General features: G+C 31.7%; 2 non-coding genes across 2 annotated transcripts; one reads left to right on the forward strand and one right to left on the reverse strand.

Moving 5' to 3' along the window:
- Window positions 1–2,344: 2,344 nt before the first annotated feature.
- Window positions 2,345–2,417, reverse strand: TRNAK-CUU (transfer RNA lysine (anticodon CUU)). Its single transcript has one exon. It is a non-coding gene; the product is annotated as a tRNA-Lys (tRNA).
- Window positions 2,418–7,617: 5,200 nt separating this feature from the next.
- Window positions 7,618–7,701, forward strand: TRNAL-CAA (transfer RNA leucine (anticodon CAA)). Its single transcript has one exon. It is a non-coding gene; the product is annotated as a tRNA-Leu (tRNA).
- The last annotated feature ends 767 nt before the right edge of the window (window positions 7,702–8,468 follow it).

Genomic DNA, 8,468 nt, shown 5'->3' on the forward strand with positions numbered 1-8,468 from the left:
CCCAATCTATTAATAAAGAGAATTGGGCACTTCCTAACATCTACTTTTGGTTCAGCGACACAAAAAATGTCTGGTTGATTAGTCATTAACAGCATTTTAAGGGCCCTCCTACCAGACGCATTACCAATGCCGCGAATATTCCAAAAGAAAAGCTTCATATCAACAGTTACAAAGCAGCACTTTCCTCTCCCAATGAGAGGCTCTTATTTACTGTAGAGATTTTCCCAAAAGCAGCATCTACCTTATTGAATTCCTCTGCCAACAAACCCTTTTTTACTTGTAGCCACTTTCTTCACTGCATGATCCTTCTTAGGACGATCAGGCTTCGACGAGGAGAGCCTTCATCCCTCATTGAGATAGAAGACGAAGGAGGAGGAACAACTTTCAATTGCAGCGTTCCATCATTTTCAAATATGGCCGAACTCTTTTGGGCCCCACTAGAGTCCAACGCATTCTCCCTAGTTGCCACATCAGCCCCTAAGGAATCTCTCTAAAATACCTTCCTTCCTTGGTCGAACCTCTTAGTGCATTTACAGCATTGGGTCCCACCAATGAATCCCCCAAATTAAGGTTTTCAAGTAGAATTGAACTCTTATTCGCAACATGAACTATTTGAAATTCAAAATGCTTGGTCGAATCACACCCATCATTTTTATCATTGGGTCCCACAAATGAATCCCCCAAAGTAGGGTTTTCAATTTGAATAAAAGTCTTACCTGCAACATGATCATTTTGAAATTCAAAATGTTTTGCCGAATCACACCCTTCATTCTTATCATTGGGTCCCACCAATGAATCCCCCAACGTAAGGTTTTCAATTTGAATAGAAGACTTACCCGAAACATGGACATTTTGAAATTCAAAATGCTTGGCTGAATCACAATCGTCAATCTTATCTTCGGGTCCCACTAGTGAACTCTCCAAAGGAGAGTTACCAATAAACTTAGAACACTTATCTACATCTAAGGATTTTTGAAATTCAAAATTTGTGGCCAAACCAATAACCACACCATTTTGAAAATCAAAACCATCAACCAATTGAAGGTTTCCATGAGATTTAGAACTCTTATCCGCATCAAGGATTTTTTGAAGTTCAAAAGGGTCGCTCTCATGGGTAGGAGTCGAAGAAGAGTCCTTACCCAAAACCAACACCTCATTATCAGAAACCCCTTGATTTAAAAAAGAATTAACTAAATTCCCATTGGCCGACGGAGAGTCCACCAGCCCTGCCTCCACTAAAGCCGCATGAACCACTTGAGAGGATGAATTACTCTCACCCTCAAACTCTAGCGTCTTTGCAATCCTAATAGAATTAGGACCTTCATTCAAGAAAGCATCTTCATGCGCCAAGTGTTGAGGAACAAACTTCTCTTTAGCCGAAGGAATATTAACATTGCAATTTTTGCCCAAATGACCTTCTCGATTGCATCGAAAACATCTTTGAATCCATCCTCATAGATCACATTTTCAATGAAGTTGAAAACACGTGTAGAACCAGGTTCAAGGCTCTCTATTTGAACTTCAAACACTCGCTCACCTTCCAATTCTAATTCCACCAGAATTCTTGCGTAATGTCCCACAAAACCAAGACGAGTACGACGATCTAAGGGCCTGTTTGGTTACATGAATCCAGAGATTTCAAATCTCTGGATTCATGAATCTGGGAATTATACACGTTTGGTTGTAAAAATCTCTAGATTCATGAAATCTAGAGATTCACCTTTTTACACTAAAAACGTGAATATGTAGATTTATGGGTAAGGGGTGAAATCTAGAGATTTCAAAAAATCTATACATTTGCACATTCACAAAAATCACGTGGATCAAATAGTTTTTTTAGGATGAATCCACAAATTTCATTCCACAACCAAACATTTAATTTTATAAATTATGACTCCATAGATTTGAAATCTCTAGATATTTGAAATCTCCAGACTCATGTAACCAACCAGGCCCTAAAGAAACAGGACGACCTACCGTCTTAACAATAAAAAGTAATACCTTGGCATGCTAGTATTCAAGAAAAAGATTAGGGAAGTGAATCCAAACCAGTTTGGCAGATTGAGGAGGCATGAATGGGAGGGAATCAATCCTAGGCATAATGGAAGTCCCTACCACCCCAGCGTAAGATCTCCCACCGTCCATCTTCTGAGAGAAGCCATTAGCAGCCCTATCCAAAGACCGACCTATGCGCACCATCTTTCTCCAAATCTTCTCTCTCCTCCATCTCTTCTTAGCATTCCTAAAGGATTTTTAGGGTTTTTCAACTCTATGATGGCTCTCTGAACCTAAATATATCAAATTTATGAATTATTAAACCTTTTAAAAAAATTGTGAATTTAAACGCCCACCGTGGGACTCGAACCCACGACCACAAGGTTAAGAGCCTTGCGCTCTACCAACTGAGCTAGACGGGCTTAGTGATAAAATGTTTTGAGTTTGTCAGACAACTGTACAACTACCCCACGATTGGAACCAACCGTGAGAAAAAAATACTGGTCTTTCCTTTTGTTATATTAACTCGTATTTTGCTTTTTATTTTTCATGGGAATGACAAATTATAAAATCTCGCATTAATGACAAACATATATATTTTATGCCTTTTTTTTATTGCTCCCACTATATATATATCTTTGACTTGTATATGAAGTCATGCGGGACCTATTGTGAAGTTCTTCCACAGCTACAACTGTGCATTTCAGATTAATTTATGTCCACAAATATATTAAATATGCAAGAATAAAATGCTAGCAATTACTAATATGTCTTTTTAATCTTGTTGTAGTGCATTGACAAGATTACTACAACAAGATTATCATGTTCACTTTTACCAAGAATAGATTCCAGATAATAAGAGAAGTAGTTATTTAATCATTTTGTGGTAAGATGATCATATTCACTTACAATTGGATATTTGTGAATAGTCTTTTGAGATCTACTTGCTTGGGTCAACAAAAATTGCATTAGTTCTTCATGTAAGTATTTATTAAAATTCATTTTTCTTTCATGTCATTATGTGATCTACTTTTTTTTTCTTCTTCGTTTTCATGATTTCTTAAATCTTCTAAACTAGTTAATCTTAACTTATTGTGATCAATTCAAGGTTTATAAGATGGATTTTGCATTATTTGATTTGAAAGTTTATTTGAAGCTAAATTTGTTATAAAAAAATTAAAAAAAAATTGTTATGAAAAATGCAATGATTTTTCTTTTCCACAAAGAATTGATTTGTATTCATATAAAATTCTTTAATATTGCATGGATCCCACTTGGAATTCTTAATAAAAAAAATTTAGTTGCATCATCGAGGGCTCACAATAGAAAGTTAGCAAAACTGCTCATTCAGCTTCCTTCAAATTCAGTTATTGTATTCCTTGGCTCTTTGCTTCTTCTCGGTGATTCATAATATCATATGCATGTGTGGTAGTATCAGTTACTCTTGTTGATTGGGCGTTTGCATGGGCTTATTAAGCTATCCAAACTCTATCACTAAAGACTCATGACATTCCAACAACGCACCTATTACCACTCTTAGAATAAGACACAGCGATTGAAAGAATTTTACTTACAAAGAAAGTGGTTTCTTTTATATCAAAGGCTTACACAAGCTTATCTATGTTCATAGATTTAACTGTTGTAGACATGATGTAATAAAGCTTTTCTTTGTATATATGTATATATATATATATATATATATATATATATACATATTTATTTATTTATTTAATTTTCTTGCTTTTTTTTATAACTTTTTTCTTCTTTTGATGGCAGTTTGGTTATTTTATTGGTGTACTTCTTCAAGGAAGAGCTAATGAATTAGGCAAGATGTACATATAAACTTGCTATTTTTGGTTGATTATGACCAGCATCTGTGAATTATTGTGTGGAATAAAAATATTTATTTTTTTTTATTGTAATTAGGGGGAGGAGAACGATGGTTATTGTTTTAAAGGAAAATTCATTTAACTTTTCAAAATTACAACAAAATGCAAATATTGCCTATTAAATAGCTAACTGTATTTTAAATAGCTAACTTACTGTATTGGATGCAATATTGAACAGAGATGGTAAAATAGTTATTCAAAGTGAATTTCCATAAGGATGGCTAAATCTTTTATCAACCTATGTGTTAAGTGGTCATTATTTTTAATAGATTAAGTTTAACTATAAATATAAAATAATTTCAAATTATTGACAATTGATATTGGAATTAAGTAGAATATCGGTAAATTACTAGAGGCATGACTCTATTAGAAGGTGTTTATGGGTTTTTTTTGGTAAAAAGACGGTGTTTATGGTGATCAATTATGAAATTTTTAAGATCAATACATCTAAAACAATATTTTTTATAAATCACTAATAAAAGCCTCTATAAAATAGGGAAGAGATTTTTTCTAAAAAGATCGTACTATTATTATAAAAGCATGTACTCTTCTTTTTCCGTAAATCTTTCACTTGATTATTATATTATTTCTCTTTATTTAAATGTCATCTTTTTTTGTATTAGCTTTGTTGTAATTTTATTTTTTACTCATAAATTATTTATACTATTTTTATATATTATTTTATTTAAATGCGTAAAATTAAATTAAATGGAGAAAAAAATTTCCTAGAAAAGAGAGTATTTTTTTTCAATCTCAAACAATCTTCCTTATAAATCACTAATAAAAGACTCTATGAAATTTCCTAGAAAAGAGAGTATTTTTTTTTTCAATCTCAAAGTATATAAATATTATGTTTTATTATTATTATTATTTTTTTTAGCTCATACAATTTTCCTTGTAATCGATTATTAGAAGAAAAAAATTTTCAAATGATAAAATTCGAAAGTATCCAAAATTAAGAAAGAGAATTGGGCACTTGCTCACATTTAACCCATCAATTGGGCACTTACTGTCATCCGTTTATATCTTTAATCTTATCATGTTATTGATAGATTTTAACGAGGTACATTATCTATTGATGGACATCAAAGGGAGAGTGTTATAATTAATATTGATTGTGGATATCCATCATCCCCCAATAGACAATACTTCCAATTGAAGATCTCAACCACCTCAGCATACAATCTTAATAATTCACATTCCCATCTTAATTGAAGATTACAGTGATTTCAACACATAATGTTGGCAATCAATATTTTCATTCCATGCACTTTCTATCTTGGGTGACAATCTATCTTTTCATATAAAAAATATCTTATTGTGCGTAAGAATCATATATTGTATTTTTTTGTAGACTCTGATATTTTTTCATATCAGAGTAGATGTTCCTTCTACTATAAATATGTAATGTATTCAACTTAATGGACTAGTTCTGATTGAACTCATCTTGTCTTTCTTCTTTGTATTCAATATCTTCTTTATTTTATAACACGTTATCAACACGATTCCGCTCGAAGTAATTGTGAACGACTCCGCTCGAAGTATTGTGTTTTGAGAAGAAAGACAACAGACTATGTATCATTATGTTTTCTATTCCAAAATAAAAAGAATGATGGACCTCCTCGCACGTTTTTGTAAACAATTGAGTTTACCTTGTCCATCTTGAAATGTAAGTGCATCATGATAAAAATGTATGTGTTTTATTGAATCTAAGAATCAAACAAATAATAAGATATTAGATTTTCTTAACAATTGTGGTTTGTCATTAACAATTGATTTCATTTATTGTATATAGTGGTTGCTAGCTTTGCACCACAAATATTATTAAATGCACCTGAAATTGCAAGATTTGAAATTGTAAATAAATACAGTTCTACAAATGCACATGAAATTGGAAGATTTGAAACTGTAAATTAGTACAGTTCTGCAGATGCACATGCAGATGCACTTGAAGTTGTAAGATTTGAAACTGTAAATAAATACAGTTCTGCAGATGCACATGAAGTTGCAAGATTTGAAACTGTAAATGAATACAGTTCTGCAGATGCACATGAAGTTGCAAGATTTGAAACTGTAAATAAATACAATTCTGTAGTTTTTGAAATTAATTCTCTATTGAAATTATAAGGAGAAAATATTATTCATGAAAATATACCAGCAAATTTTCAAATTTCAGATTTGTTGTTACAATAACAATATTGTAAAAGGAGTTTTAAGAAATATTTTGAATGATATCATACTTATTTGTGGTTGAGTAAAATAATGGACTATTAATGAAAAGTATTAATGAAAAGTCATGAAGCTCGTCTTATTGGTTCTGTTCCATTCCCTGAAGTAAATGCAGCAATTCATGATATGCCTGAAAGAAGGCAAAATTAAAATTATGGTCATGATTGTGAAAGAGGATGAGGCAAAAGACGGAATAATTATCGTCATTATTATAGAAATAAATAAGAGAATAATAAGGGTTCTCAATATAACAATTCAAGGAATGAAGATAATATTTGTTACCGATGTGGTATGAAAGTCATTAGACATGTCTCTGTCGTACTCCATGATATTTAATTAAGCTTTGTCAAGCCTTAATTAAAGAAATAAAAATAATGTAGAGATAAATTGGATTTTCCAAAATCATTATACTAAGCAATCTTTGTCTATAAAAAGTGATAATTTTAATGGCTTCACAGATACTACACATCAAGATGCTGCAAACTTTTTTGAAGATAATAGTTGAAGATTTGATTATGTTAGTCGAGTTCAAATAAAAATAAAAATAATATTATATTAATTTTTAATTCTTTTATCTTCAACTATTATCTCATATGTTAGTTTATCTTAAATTTAATATTTTTCTTCTATAATTTTTTTTATTAATTTTCTATATATCTTTTGATTTATTTTGTTTCATTTTGATGAAGAATGTGAATATTCTCTTATATGTTGCGATGCATATTATACTGAGAGGAAAAATATACATACTTCTCTTATTTGATTATGCGGAAGCTAATGTTCATATAAAAATCAGTAGTACAACATTGATTGGAAGCTCCAAAAGAGCTAATCTATTATTATCTAGGAGATAAAATTGGCTATGAATACTTCATTATTTGTAGTAAGTCTCAAATAAATTTATTAAATTTTCAAGCTATTTGCCAAAATGATTATTAGATTGAGACTACAAATAATGGTAAAAGTGAATATCTGTATAAAAATAAAAGTATAATAAGTAAACTAAAAATAAAATCCATATAAATATAAGATGATTCAAGCTCATACAAAATGATAAAATAGTCAATAAGTTGATAGTGTTGCTTTAAACATAAATAAATCCATAATCCATAATTCTATATTGAGTTCTTAAAGTCGCTCATTACTTTGATGATGGAAATTGAAAACCCCTCTCATTGATATCCTTATTAAAATAAATAAATAAATTCATATTCAAAACTTTGTTAACAAGTAAATCAACAATAATTTAGTATTGATCATTTTTTCGTAGTTAAAGAAAACTATATTTTAGTTACAAACATAGATATCTATCATTAATAAGTTTTTTTTTTTTCTCCCTTTACTGAAATATCACAATGGAACCAAAAGAAAGATGTCAATATTCATGATGAGAAGTTGGAGTGTAAATTTGTTAGATATTAATTCTCTATATACTAGCTTTTATTATTTATTATATATTATCTCTATAGACTAAATTATAAGTGGAGAGGTTTTAAAACACATCGTCAGGATGGCCGAGTGGTCTAAGGCGCCAGACTCAAGTTCTGGTCTTCGTGAGAGGGCATGGGTTCAAATCCCACTTCTGACAAATTATTATTACAACGAAAGCATGTTAATTATATAATGATGATAATATTTTTCCCACTTTTGACAAATTATTATTTTGTGTTTTGATTCTGATCATAAGATTCATAACCATCTCAAGTTGGGAAAGGAAGATGCATGTGTTTGAAGCCTCAAGAGGTGCTTACCAATGGGGACAAATCTTATGCGGGAGTAGTGGGTAGTTCGTTATTGCTTAAGATTGATTCCCTCCCTTCTCCTATACAAGCGGGTAAGTTTCGCAGGATTCTAATCCCGCAACAGGAATACGAGCTGCAACGAAATCAGTTCCATTTTTCGTTCATTGGGCGAGCTAATTTTCACATCACAATCATGGATGAATTGCGAGAGCTAGCTAGTGGTGCTTGGAAATTGTCTCAATGGGTGATCTTACATTCATTGGGGAAAGGGTTTATCATCTTTCAGTTTCATAGTGAGGCAAATATGTCTGAGGTGTGGCGCAGAGGTTTTTGGAATGTTGGAAAGCAATACATCCGTTTTCAGCGATGGAGGCCGAATTTTAATATCCACTCTCCTCAACTAGCGGGTAAGTTGGTGTGGGTTCGTTTCCCTGATTTACCTATTGAGTATTGGCATGAGAAAGTGCTTCTTTCTATAGCAAAATCTATCGGGAGACCTGTTTCTCTTGATAGACGAACTCTACATTCGTTTTAGCGATGGAGGCCGGATTTTAATATCCACTCTCCTCAACCAGCGGGTAAGTTGGTGTGGGTTTGTTTCCCTAATTTACCT

The sequence above is a fragment of the Hakea prostrata genome, chromosome 9 (assembly GCF_041222555.1).
Source record: "Hakea prostrata isolate BN-2017 chromosome 9, UWA_Hpros_2, whole genome shotgun sequence".
Classification (NCBI taxonomy): domain Eukaryota; kingdom Viridiplantae; phylum Streptophyta; class Magnoliopsida; order Proteales; family Proteaceae; genus Hakea; species Hakea prostrata.